Source organism: Anomaloglossus baeobatrachus, chromosome 3 (assembly GCF_048569485.1).
Source record: "Anomaloglossus baeobatrachus isolate aAnoBae1 chromosome 3, aAnoBae1.hap1, whole genome shotgun sequence".
NCBI classification, from domain to species: Eukaryota; Metazoa; Chordata; class Amphibia; order Anura; family Aromobatidae; genus Anomaloglossus; species Anomaloglossus baeobatrachus.
In genome coordinates this window covers 564,643,785-564,658,119 of record NC_134355.1, presented here as the reverse complement: position 1 = coordinate 564,658,119, position 14,335 = coordinate 564,643,785, and the positions used below count along the sequence as shown (strand labels likewise).

The following is a 14,335-nucleotide window of genomic DNA, read 5'->3' as shown; positions in this document are numbered from 1 at the left end:
ACGCCACATGTAACGGGGTGCCAGGGGCGCCTCTGGGCTTGTAGTCGTGGCCCCTTCTGTCAGGCTTACCCCTGGCTCCGCCGTCACTATCGGGACAGGAGATGTCTTGGTGGGGCAGAGTGTGGTGGTGCAGGTGTTGTCCGGCGCACAAATACTCTTCAGGCATGGTTCAATGCAAATAACAAACATGTTTTATTCTTCGCAAGTCTCCACATGTGGCAGTAACAAAACACAGTGCTGTGGCGCTTCCTTTAGCTGGGGGAAAGCCTGCCCTAGCGTCCCCTCAAGTGGGTGACTTGCCTGACTACTCCTCTTCGCCCGGCTCCCACTTCTGGCTACCCACAGCCCGGACCCACACCGGGACTGCTTCGCACTATGAGGTTCCGCCCGCTCCTTTTCTCTCCGGCTTCCCTGTTCTTCCAGCTCTCTTCTTTCTTTCTTTCTTTCTGCCCACTCAGCTCCACACTCTGCCCCTGGCTGTTTCTTCTCTCCCATCCCGGACACAACTGCCTTCAGCACACACTTCCTTTCCCCCTAAGCTGCCGGCTCCTCCTCTCTCCTCTACAGTTTCTATAGGGACAGCATTAACCACTTCAGAGAAAACCTGTGCTTCCTTGTAAGGGGTCTGCCCACCCCTTACACCATCATAACCATAACCTTATCTCGGAGGAGATCCCGGATGGCCGGAACCACTGAACAGCACCAGAATACCATCCCCAGTCACACCACTCCGACTCGTGGCTGACCATTGTCACAGTGCTGTCCCCTCCAAGTTTTAACCTGTACCCCGGAAACCGTCCCAGCTGGAACTTAACTGTAACCACGTATGATGGGTCAGCATACCTTCGATGTGAACCCTTATTCCATTAACGAAGGCCATTCCTGACCTCCTCACCTCAGCTGCCATGACATTATCGTAACATAGCAATCAAAACCACTACCTTACCGCCATATTAATTTTAAGGTATAATTTTGGTTATTTTTTTTTTTTTTTTTTTTTTTTAATATTCCTTTAAACAACATTAAATAAGGGCAGGTGGGCAGGACGTTCACCAGACCTGGATCTACGAGACAGAATGACCCTATGACTCTTCCTCTTCTTATCAAGGTAATCCGTCTTCTTTTTTACACGTACAAACTTCCCACCAATCCCATAGTAGACCATAACTATGTGACTACTCAAATCCCCTATAACTCCCACCATATCCTGCCGAGCAAATGCGCCAAAACCCCTGTTAACTCTTTCCTGCTCAAATTCCCTATTAACCTTATAGGTGCCTGTCTTTAGAAACCCCTATCATGTCCGTTCTTCCGCTATGGCTGCGCCCCTGCTCCAGCCCTTCTCTTTATCGCTTGACTCCATTATTCCTGCTATAAAGTCTGGTGGAGTGGGGAAAATGCTATGGGGTTTTGCATGGGCTGGTCTAGGCCCCTTAGTTTCAGTGAAGGGAAAGCCTTATGCTTTAGCAAATTACAACATGTTTCCAACTTTTTGGGAACAGTTTGGGAAAGGTAATTTCTGTACCAACATGACTGTGCTCTATTGCACCTCAACCCCATTCAACACTTTTAGAATAAAATACAATGGAAATTGTGAGCCAGGACCTCTCATCCAACATCAGCGTCTGAACTCACAAATGTTCTGACACGTCTAAAATGAGACTTGTAGAAAACCTTCTCAGAAGAGTTGAAGGTGTTGTAGCTGTAAAGGGACCGACTCCATATTAATGCCTATGCATTTTAAAAGCTGAGATGTCTTATATAACCTCCTGTAGGTGTGATATATAGGGGTCCCAATACGTTTATCTGTATAGTATATAAAAAATTGATACATATTTTGAATAAATGGAAAATGTAAGCAGAAAATGACTTTCATGCATGAAAGCCTACATTATGTGATCATTACAATAAGCTCAGTGATGAGCTAAGCTGGTGTGACATGGCAGCGTCGAGGCGGCCTGACTATTGGATGAGACAGCCATGCATCTCTTGCAGTACATCTCACATTGCAGAGGCTGTAGGAGCGATGCTGGAAATAGTGAGACGTTATGAGATGTGAGTAGGGTGGGTACCAGATCCTCCACAAGCAGCACTCGTTTCCTACATCATCACCTCTGGGGAGAAATCGAAGAAATCCATAAAATAAAGAATGCTCTAAACCGAGAGGATATAAGAACCTGATCGGTGAGTACAGAATCTCCCACCATCATTTCTACAGCAGAATTTGCTGGGTGATAGGGAGGGGGGTTATCTAGAAGACAGCAGAATCTGATGCCTCCAGGTAAACAACGTGATGTGTCCAAGACCATGTAATGTATATATTAATCTAACCATTGTCTTTATATTCTATGCATGCTGAAGTAAACAAATGAAATGGGTTTTTTATCTATTGAATGATGTATATTATTTTTTGCTAGGGTCTTTATTAGCAGATGTATTATACATTTCCATCCCACATTCCTGCATGCAGCCTGCCACCCAGCAGCGGGAGACTATAATTATCCATACAGTTCATATGAGTAACCAAGCACACCGGAGAGCTGCTGAAGGACGGCTTTCCCTACTCAACAGCTCCCATTTTCAGCAGCATCCGTGTGTTCATGACGGACACATCTTTCATTTACGAACACAGATCAATGGCGCGATGCTTGGTTCTGAGTGAGATTTGCTGCTGCTCTCCGGTCTCTTTGCTCTCCGAGGAGATTGTTCCTTTGTTTCTGATCTCAGAGTCTGATGCCTCCACACTCACTATCCAGATACTGACATTCTGCATTTGTTGCTGTGGAGCATGTAATATACAATAACCCATATTATGGCGTTTGGTGAAATACATGTTGATGATGGGTCAATGTCGCTGTGGAGCATGTAATATACAATAACCCATATTATGGCGTTCGGTGAAATACATGTTGATGATGGGTCAATGTCGGTATACTAAGGGAAATAATGTATGGTAGTGTCTTCACTGTGGAAATCTGGATTATAATTTGCTATACACATCTATGGGCGCATGTACTGAACACATGAATTACTGTAATTTCCTATCTTTACTACACATTCACTATGGATTCTCCCCCCCAAAAATAATTCTGACTGCCCCTTGAAATTTCTGTGGTATAGTTGTCACATAGTTTTTGTATTTTCTAAATGTGTATTAAAAAATCACTTTGCTCATTGTATTCACCTTTACAGAATGGCTTCTACCAGAGGTGTAATTTTGCTAGGCCACAGTGAAAAATATCTAATAGGTTCCCTCAAACCACTTGAGCAGGACCACCGAAACTGGCCATATCCAGTGACACAGTCAGCTTCATAGCAGCACTTGCAAGCTTTCTAGCAAAGAGCTTGTAAGTGCTGTGCTCCTTGCCTAGGAGAGTGATTGACTGCAGAGGTGGCTGATTTCCTAGGCAATGAGCATTAAAATCCCAAAACTCAAATTATCGTAAATGACTAATACAATTATATATAGGCTTAAGGGTACTTTACACGCTGCGATATCGGTACCGATATCGCTAGCGAGCGTACCCGCCCCCGTTGGTTGTGTGACACGGGCACATCGCTGCGACATCGCTCTGGCCGGCAAACCTCCTTCTTTCTAAGGGGGTGGTTAATGCGGCTTCACAGCGACGTCACAAGGCAGCCGTCCAATAGAAGCGGAGGGGTGCAGATGAGCGGGACGTAACATCCCACCCACCTCCTTCCTTCCGCATTGCCAGTGGACGCAGGTAAGGAGATGTTCGTCGTTCCAGCGTTATCACACATAGGCATGTGTGCTGCCGCAGGAACGACGAACAACATCGTACCTGCAGCAGCAACGATATTAAGGAAATGAACGACGTGTCAACGAGCAACGATTTTTCACGTTTTTGCACTCGTTAATCGTCGCTCATTGGTGTCACACGCTGCGATGTCGCTAATGGTGCCGGATGTGCGTCACTAACGACGTGACCCCGACAATATATCGTTAGCGATGTCGCAGCGTGTAAAGCACTCTTAAGTCCTACCTGTAGTATAGATTTCACCACTTTACTTTTAGTAAATTAGGAGTCCTCTGTTCACCCATGGTCAAGGGCTAAGGCTATGTCCGCACGTTGCTTTTTACCTGCTTTTTACCTGCTTTTTTGCTGCTTTTTCTTCTGCGCTGTTTAATGGCAAAATGGTTGTGTTCTGCTTTTCAAGCAAAGTCTATGGGAATTTGGTTTTCTTGTCCGCACTATGCAGTTCAAACTGCAGCCTTTTTGTTGCAGAACTTTGGTCAAAAACTCAGCTTTGCAGTGCAAAACCCAAATGGCAAAAACAATTGACCTGTCAATTGTTTTTGCCATTTGGGTTTTGCACTGCAAAGCTGAGTTTTTGACCAAAGTTCTGCAACAAAAAGGCTGCAGTTTGAACTGCATAGTGCGGACAAGAAAACCAAATTCCCATAGACTTTGCTTGAAAAGCAGAACACAACCATTTTGCCATTAAACAGCGCAGAAGAAAAAGCAGCAAAAAAGCAGGTAAAAAGCAGGTAAAAAGCAACGTGCGGACATAGTGCACTGTCCCACCCTCTCAATTAGTATCCTTCGCACTTCCACTTAGCTTGTTTAATGGTGGCCACCTCCAGCTCAGGTTAAACTAGATTTCTGACCTTGCATGTCTGCAATAACATTACAGGAGCTCATATGGCGGGCGAGCGCAGTGTAAGTTAATGCACATCCTTATCCCCTTCTCCTGTCTGCCTTGGCCGCCCGAAACTATGTGATTGTGTGTGCAGATGTGAAGCCCCACAGGTGCGGTGTAGCGGTGCATTATGTCGCGGGCGGGGAGGAGGGTGTCAGCACACCGCGCTCACCCCTTCTGCTCGGGTCCGGCAGCTGCTCAGTGGTGGCTCGAGCTGTGGGCCGGATCCCGGGGTGTCTCGAGCGACACTCCTCGCCCGTGAGTGAAAGGGGGGTGTTTGTTGGGGTTATAGTTCGTGACGCCACCCACGGTTGTGGTGATTGCACCACCACTGCTTTGGATGGGGATCCCGGGGATGGTGATGGGAGCAGCCAGGTGTTGTGTTGCCCCTCCGTGGGTAGGGGTTGGTGATCCCGGGGCCCGGTGAAGAGATGTAAAGTGTAGGGCCTGGAGGGCGCAGGGACGCGGGGGCAGCGCTGTGCCTTGCGGCACTGTGGTACTCACTCAGTCTGAGACACGGACACAGTTTGTACGGTAAACCAACGGCTGGTAGGACGGTCCCACAGACGGCTGCACCTGCACTCCCGGTAGGTGACGGTGACGTCTCTCTTCCTTGCACCTGTGTTGTCTGATGGTAGCGGTGGATTCCCTCCGGTTACCCGCTCCCCGACTGCAATCTGGGCCGGAGGAGCTCTACACTTTGCCCGCAGGCTCTGGTCCTGGGGAAACTGGTGCCCTGGCGGTGGCGGTGTCTCCCCTGTAATGGTCGGGCTGTTGCCGTCAATCGGGACTTGGTTGCTGGGGGATCTACGTCCCCTTCACTGACGGATTCGGCAAATTTGGCGACTCCTAGCCTTGCCGGGGTCCGAGAGGCCCCTGCCCTGGTGCTGACTGTCCTTCGGAACACTGCTCCAGACCACCGGGCACACACCCAACGGGGTCCTTCCAGGAACTTCCAAACGGTCCCCCTCCGAACAGTCACCGCCGTCGCTGACCTTGCTGTTCTAGCCCTACACACAGCTGGGCTCTCAGGCTTTGCACACTCTCTGCGCTGTCACCACTTCTTGCTTTCCTCCTTTTCCACTTTTCCTTCCTTCACTTTCACTTCTGGTTGTTTACTCTAGCCCCTGCCTGGGCTACTCCTCACTCCTTCCACTTCCTCCTCCCTGACTCGACTGCCTGGAACTTCCTGCCTCCAGAGCTGTGAGCTCCTTGGTGGGCGGAGCCAACCGCCTGGCCCACCCCCTGGTGTGCATCAACAGACTCCTGGAGGAAGGCAACAAGGATTTCTGGTTAGCAGATGTGCCTACCTGGAGTGTGGGGTGTGGTGGTGTTGTTATCTGTGTCCCCTGGCTTGCCCAGGGCGACACATTCCCCCTTAGCAAAATGCAGACCGTCCGCGGGCTGCCGTCCTACACCGGTTTTATTTTTCTGTAAAAAGGGGATAACAGGGTTAAACAAACATAAATACATTTTTAATAACTTCTTCCCAAGACGGGAGGCACATTTACTTAAACGTTTCAACGGTATACGGTCACGGTTTCCGCTCTCTCCCACCCAAGTAACCTGGCCCTGATGCTGCCCCTAAAACCCAGGCAGCACCCCTTGACCCACAGTCCAGCACACGGTACCCGAGCGGGATCTGTCCTTCCCTCCAGAGGGTAGCCACCGGTTCCTTTGTTGGCTGTTCCCTGGCCTGCTCTGCTCAGGGCCCTCCCTCCAACCTGCCTCTCCGGGGGCGGCATTGCGGAAACGGTAACGGTACCCAACATATTTACAAGCCACTAACGTTTGTGGTTGCCCTGCAGAGTTCACGGGCTTGTCCATCGCTAGTTCCCATGCATAAACTTTAAACGGTCCCCACGGGGACAACGGTGCCGGCTCCAGCCGGTTGCAAATCAACAACAAATCAGGTGACTTCTTCGGATCATTTTTCATCTTTTCAAAAACTTTCAAACTTTTCAAAACTTTCAACTCTTTCAAACAGGTGGTCCCAACGGGGACTGTGCAGCGGCACTCCGCTGCCTTTTGCGGCTCAGCAGTCCATTCTCACTCGTGGGGCTCTAGTGCCACCTTCACACGGTGCACCGCTCTGGACCCCAATGGTAGCTCGCTGCAGGCGATCTTCTTCCATATTCATGCGGGCATGCACATCCGCTCTACACCCCTCTCGGGCATCGATCACCCTGCGCAGCTGCTGTTGCCGCCGCTCCCAGCCGGGAGTACTTTCTGTTTGCTCCGGTTCAGCGTGTGCGGGGGACGGACCCAGCCAGAGTCCCTCCGTGTCGGCTACGACCGGCACCTTCAGTAATGAGGGACCCCGCTGTGACATGGCCTCCTCTGCCTCCTGGCAGCTGCATCCCCGCCGTGCCTCCGGTGCATCTTTGCTGACGGGCTCAGCCTTTGGCTTCTTCCATAGAAGCGGTTCAGGGTGGTCATGAGCTTCTGCTGCAGGTCGGTCCGCCGGGGCGGATTGGCAGGGTACCGCTACCGGTGGTGGTGGTAGCGGGCCTAGTGGCGGGGCAGCAGCAGCTAACGCGGGTAGCGGGAGAGGTAGCAGGGTGAACGGGTGTAGGCCGGGCCCCTCAGCCGCAGCGGCCGATCCCTCGGGAATACAGGGACGTGGGTCTCTTACCCGTTCCTCCAAATCTTCCTCCACCTCGCATCTCCGCATAGCAGCCACCACTTCCACCATGTCGGCCTCCCACTCCTCCAGGAGGAGCTGCATGCGGACCTGCAGACGGCTGCTTAGCTGGGCGGTCCGGACTTCCACCCGCGCCGCGATGCCAGGCGCGGGGACCACGGTGTTGTTGGTCGGACTCAGCATCTTTAGCAGCGGCTTCTTCCAGGAACCAATAAATGGCCGCAGGGTCCTGGCGTCCCTGCTTCCACAGCCGCGCTCACATGCGGCCAGCCGCCATCGCGTCCCCCTTAGCTCTTTTTAGCCCCTCCTCGCTCGGGGCGGGGTTTTGGCCTTCGCGCCTCTACTGCTCGAGAAGACGCTCGAGCGGGAACTTTTCGCGCCAAAGATGGCGGCTTCTGAAATTTTTCTGCCGGATACCTCCGGCGGTAACAAGGTGCACCTCTACCAGACGGCAGAGCGGTAAGATCCTGTTCGTGACGCCAAGTTGTCGCGGGCGGGGAGGAGGGTGTCAGCACACCGCGCTCACCCCTTCTGCTCGGGTCCGGCAGCTGCTCAGTGGTGGCTCGAGCTGTGGGCCGGATCCCGGGGTGTCTCGAGCGACACTCCTCGCCCGTGAGTGAAAGGGGGGTGTTTGTTGGGGTTATAGTTCGTGACGCCACCCACGGTTGTGGTGATTGCACCACCGCTGCTTTGGATGGGGATCCCGGGGATGGTGATGGGAGCAGCCAGGTGTTGTGTTGCCCCTCCGTGGGTAGGGGTTGGTGATCCCGGGGCCCGGTGAAGAGATGTAAAGTGTAGGGCCTGGAGGGCGCAGGGACGCGGGGGCAGCGCTGTGCCTTGCGGCACTGTGGTACTCACTCAGTCTGAGACACGGACACAGTTTGTACGGTAAACCAACGGCTGGTAGGACGGTCCCACAGACGGCTGCACCTGCACTCCCGGTAGGTGACGGTGACGTCTCTCTTCCTTGCACCTGTGTTGTCTGATGGTAGCGGTGGATTCCCTCCGGTTACCCGCTCCCCGACTGCAATCTGGGCCGGAGGAGCTCTACACTTTGCCCGCAGGCGCTGGCCCTGGGGAAACTGGTGCCCTGGCGGTGGCGGTGTCTCCCCTGTAATGGTCGGGCTGTTGCCGTCAATCGGGACTTGGTTGCTGGGGGATCTACGTCCCCTTCACTGACGGATTCGGCAAATTTGGCGACTCCTAGCCTTGCCGGGGTCCGAGAGGCCCCTGCCCTGGTGCTGACTGTCCTTCGGAACACTGCTCCAGACCACCGGGCACACAGCCAACGGGGTCCTTCCAGGAACTTCCAAACGGTCCCCCTCCGAACAGTCACCGCCGTCGCTGACCTTGCTGTTCTAGCCCTACACACAGCTGGGCTCTCAGGCTTTGCACACTCTCTGCGCTGTCACCACTTCTTGCTTTCCTCCTTTTCCACTTTTCCTTCCTTCACTTTCACTTCTGGTTGTTTACTCTAGCCCCTGCCTGGGCTACTCCTCACTCCTTCCACTTCCTCCTCCCTGACTCGACTGCCTGGAACTTCCTGCCTCCAGAGCTGTGAGCTCCTTGGTGGGCGGAGCCAACCGCCTGGCCCACCCCCTGGTGTGCATCAACAGACTCCTGGAGGAAGGCAACAAGGATTTCTGGTTAGCAGATGTGCCTACCTGGAGTGTGGGGTGTGGTGGTGTTGTTATCTGTGTCCCCTGGCTTGCCCAGGGCGACACACATTACCTTTAGGGACTCCACGTGATGGGACGGTCTGGTTACAGGTAGGGAACCTTCGTTTTGGGATTGTCGTGACGCCACTCTCAGAATTGCGGTCAGTAGAGACCACCACTGCAGGTTAAAGGATGCCTGGGGCTGATGGTGGGTGCAGTCAGTTGTAATAGCCTCCTGAGAGTGAGGCAAGCCCCAGGCCCTGGTTAGGTGTGTGGAACCACAGGTCGCAGAATGACTCAAACACAGTCCAAGAAGTCTTTTAACATGTTTACTCACTGTTTGGTGGTCACTGTGAGATGCCCGGGCGACACTGCTATAACCAGGTGGAACCAGGAAATCCGGAAGGCCGTTCTGAGGGTAGCTGTCCACTCGCCCTCCTTGTACTCCTTTTGTTTGAGAGGATCCCTTACTTGAAGTGTGGTAGGACTCCTCCAGAGAAGCTGTTTCTAAACCCCGCTCCCCTCTCTGGCCAGTCTGCCGGCAGCGTGACCTTGGTGGGATGGCTTCTGGCCCTGTCCCCTTATGGGCCTGGTGATTGCTGCTTGGGCTCGGACTCTGTGTGGTGGTGGTGAGGGCATGAAGTACCCCCACCTGAAGGTTGAGCAGCTCTGGATGATTTGCTGCCTGCTCTGGGGACCTGTCTCCCCTTGCGTGCTGGAATACCAGGGATCCCCTTACTCAGCTGTGTCGCCAGGGGTTAAGGGGATACCCAGAACCGGGCCAAGGGTCGCTTCTGGAAAGGGGATCACGGTGTCGTGACCCGGTCTGTGCTCCCTGGTTCCACAATAAAAAGGGGGGTTATGTTCGTGACGCCACCCGTGGAATGTGATCAGAGATGACCACCGCTGCTGCAGAACCTCCGGGGTGATGGAAGGCAGCTTGAGATGGGACGGCTCCCCACGGGTAGAGCCTTTTCCCCGGGGCAGTATGTTAGTCTATGGGGGGGAGTGCAGGACACGAGCACAATAAACAGGCAGACTCACGGTTTTGCAGTTTCTTTGTCCTTTACTGATGATGGTATTCAGCAGAGTAGTGTCCACGGAGTCTGTGAGGGGTTCAGGGTTTCTCCCACCCAGCCGGGCCGTTTTGGCTTCCTTGCCTGCACTGTGTGTCTGTGGCCCTGCTGCTGCGTGAACTATGCAGCTGGCCCTGTGCTCCTCGGTACCGACCTGACAGGCAACTCGAGTCCTTACTAGTATGTTCCTGAACTCTGCGCTTGTTGCTTGTGTCTGTGGTACAGGTGAAAGATCTGGAATCTTCACTTCTCTGGTGGTAACTGTGCAGTATGTAACCTGCAGTCTCGGATCCAGCATCCGTTCTTGTGCTCCACTGGGATGAGCTCAGCAATGCTCTGCCTCCCAGGAATGTTCTCTGTGTAATCTGTCTCCTTTCCTCAGACCCTCAGCTAGGCCTGGAATTGGTCAGTGGATCCTGAGGTGAGCTCAAGCCAGCTTCCAACCTGCAGAGATCCTGTCTCCTCAGTGCTCTGCACTGAACTTCCAAACTGAAACTCCTCTGAAACTACTTCTGACCATTTCCTCCCTCCACCAGAATATACAGGGAAGCAGCTTGGTCTCCCCCTTCTGGCCAGGAGGTCTTGGTGTTGTGTGTGGGGAGTTAACCCTTTGTGTTGTTACTGTGGCAACCCTGGGGTGCCACATTCCCCCTTAGTGAAGAACAGTACTCCGGGACTGTGAAACAAACAAACAAGTTATCACAACAATTATATATATACAGAGTCTCAAAAGGAAAAAAATACAAAAACCTTAAAGCTCAAAAAGAGTCCAAAATGTTCAAAAATATATAAGTGTTCATACAGTATAGTCTCTGTAGGTACTGGGCTTTTGGTCTTAACGTTGCAATTAAATAAACATTTCAATCAACAAACACTTCTTAAAGGTGTCTCTACTCTGGTCATAAGTGCAGTAGGCCTCACGGCCCTCGGGCCACCAACAATGTGATCAAGTTGTAACTCTCCGTGCTGCCACCTTACACCACTCTTCTCTCACCTTTTCTGTACACTAAACTGTTACGGTTTTTCAGCTAAACATTATAACATATGTACATTTTATATGCAATTCCACATTAGTCTTTATATCTTGCTGGTATCTGACCCTGAGTACTACGCTGTGACCTGCGTACTGCTGGTGTACTGGGTGTACTTAGCATAATGGTGTGAGTGGAAGTGTACCTATTTGGTGTTTCTGGTACTTGTGAGGATGGGGGGCTGACTGTAGGACTGGCAAGCTCACTGGGACCAGGAATCTGTTCTTCCTCTACGGTTTCAACTTCCAGTTCTTCTTGTCTTGAGACTTCTTGTGGTATGGGTTCTGATGTTGGTTCCACCACTTGAGGGAAGGCGATCATTGGGACTACTACTGCTCCATGGTAATTTGGCCATGTTTTTGGGAAATCTCCTAAGACTGTATGGAATACATCTTCTTCCTTCTTGACAGGTTGTACCTGTATGGGTAAGGTGACTTCTGGTGTCTTCAGGGTTTCAGGACACGGTTTGAGTTGATCTCTTGAAACGACAGCTGATGTCCTTCCTTCATCCTTACTGATGAGACACACTTTGGGATTATCCATACTGGATGGTAAGACTGTATATGGGGTGGTTTCCCACTGATTATCCAATTTGTTTGTGCGCCGCTTCCTCTTGAGAACTTGGTCACCAGGTTGCAATGGGGTTGCTAGAGCATGCTGGTTGAAGGTTCTCTCCTGTCTTCCCCTAGCTTGTTGGAGACTTTTCTCTACGCACTCTTGTACTTGGCGATACTGCTGCTGACGTAAGGTATCCCAATTGGATTCTTGAACTTCCGCATCTGGCTTCAGAATTCCCATATCTAAATCAATTGGCAGTTTACCGGGCCTTGCACGCATGAGGTAAGCGGGGGTGCAGTTTGTAGAACTCACCGGGACATGATTGTACAAGTCCACCAAGTCTGGCAATTTCTCTGGCCATTGATTTCTTTCTGACTCTGGTAAGGTCTTCAACAGGTCAATCACAATATGGTTCATCTTCTCACATAAGCCATTTGTTTGGGGATGGTATGCTGTTGTGCGGATCTTTTTACAGCCATACATGTTGCAGAATTCTTGGAAGATCTGTGATTCGAAAGCTGGACCTTGATCTGCAAGGACTTGTTCTGGGTAACCATGGGGTCTGCAAAAGTACGTCTGGAATGCTTTAGCTGCTGTTCTAGCTGTAAGGTCTTTCACGGGTACCACCACTAAGAAGCGTGAGTAATGGTCCACGATGGTTAAGGCATAGACATAGCCGGACCGGCTTGGTGACAACTTGACGTGGTCTAATGCGACTAGCTCGAGTGGTTGCTTGGTTACTATGGACTGGAGTGGAGCTCTCTGGTTCTGTTGATCCTTTCTTCTGAGGTTGCACGGTCCGCATTTTCTACACCAATCTTCAATTGATTTTCTCATGCCAACCCAGTAGAATCTTTCTCTTAAGAGCACTTCCAACTTTTTCCAACCAAAATGACCAGCACCGTCGTGGTAAGCTTCCAGAACCATCTTGACGTCTCTCTTGGGCACGATGATCTGCCAGACCAACTCATGTGTTTTTGGATTGGTGTGCCTTCTACAGAGCTTCCCTTGGTACAGGAACAATTTACCTCTCTCTTTCCAGAGATGTTGTGTCTCAGCTGGGGCATTCTGATTAGGGTATGCACCTTGTTGTGTAAGCAGTTCTTTCACTAGCTTCACAGCTGGATCGCTGTCTTGTGTGTCCGCCCATCCGTGGTGTGCTAATGGGTTGAGAGTTGCCTGCTGTTGTTTTTGGTAGACACTCGGTTGATACTGTCCCACCTTAGGACGGTGAAAGGCCGGCAGCTCAATTTCTTCCAGTCCCTCCGGTTCCTCTTCCACGTTCCCCGAGTGTGGCATCCGGGATAAGGCATCTGCATTCCCATTCTTGTGGCCTGCTCTGTACTTGATGACAAAGTTGTAGTTTGACAGTCGGGCTATCCACCGCTGTTCCAGTGCACCTAATTTTGCCGAGTCCAGGTGGGTCAATGGATTGTTGTCAGTAAAGATGGTAAATTCTGCAGCTGCCAGGTAGTGTTTGAAACGCTCTGTTACAGCCCAAACTACTGCCAGTAGTTCTAACTTGAAGGAGCTGTAATTCTCTGGGTTTCTTTCTGTAGGCCGGAGCTTCCTGCTTGCAAAGGCAATAACTTTCTCCTTGCCTTCCTGCTTTTGAGACAATACTGCTCCCAGTCCTACGTTGCTGGCATCCGTGTACAAAATGAAGGGTTGATGGTAATCTGGATATGCCAGGATCTCTTCTCCTGTCAGTGCCCACTTCAACTTCTTAAAGGACTCTTCTCTCTCATCACTCCACTGGAAAGGAGGATTTCGGGCTGCAGACTTCTTTGACTGTCCTACCAGGATGTCTTGTAGGGGAGCTGCTAGCTTCGTGAACCCTTTTATAAATCTTCTATAGTAGCCCACCAGTCCCAGGAATTGCCTCACCTCTTTCACGCTGGTGGGTCTCGGCCCATCTCTGATCACGGTAACTTTTTCAGGATCTGGTGCTACCCCTTCTGAGCTCACGACATGTCCCAGGTACTGTACCCTTGGCTTTAGAAGGTGACACTTGGATGGCTTGATTTTCATGCCGTATCCGGATAAGGCTTCAAACACTTCTGCCAGGTCTTGTAGATGCTGTTCATAGGTCTTGGAGTAGACTATGATGTCATCCAGGTACAGGAGGACAGTTTCGAAGTTCTTATGTCCTAGGCAGCACTCCATCAGTCGCTGGAAGGTACCAGGCGCGTTGCAGAGTCCAAACGGCATACAATTGAACTCACAGAGGCCCATCGGCGTGGTGAACGCTGTCTTCTCCTTATCAGCCTCTGCCACAGGAACTTGCCAATACCCACTAGTCAGATCTAGGGTGGAAAAGTAAGTAGCGGATTTTAATGCAGCCAATGACTCTTCTATCCTAGGTAATGGGTATGCATCCTTGTGTGTAATGCGGTTGATCCGTCTGTAGTCTACACACATCCTCATGGTCCCATCTTTTTTCTTAACTAGCACTAGTGGGGCTGCCCAGGGGCTACAACTGTCTCTTATTACTCCTGCTTCTTTCATTTCTTTGAGCATGTCTTTGGCGCATTGGTAGTGAGCCGGTGGTACTGGTCTATACCTCTCCTTTATGGGTGGATGGTTACCTGTGGGTATAGTGTGCTCTACCCCTTTGATCTGCCCAAAGTCTAATGGGTGTTTGCTGAATATTTGTTCATATTCTTTCACTACCCTGTATACTCCATGCTTTTGATGGGAGGGTGT

At 51.2% G+C, this 14,335-nt stretch overlaps 1 protein-coding gene across 1 annotated transcript in view; it reads left to right on the top strand.

Annotated features, from left to right (window-relative positions):
* Positions 1–2,006: 2,006 nt before the first annotated feature.
* Positions 2,007–14,335, top strand: part of AMER3 (APC membrane recruitment protein 3) — a 58,903-nt gene continuing 46,574 nt past the window's right edge. Inside the window, exon 1 of the mRNA XM_075338659.1 lies at positions 2,007–2,184. The gene's annotated coding sequence lies outside the window, so the exon portion shown is untranslated. The remainder of the gene's footprint in view (positions 2,185–14,335) is intronic.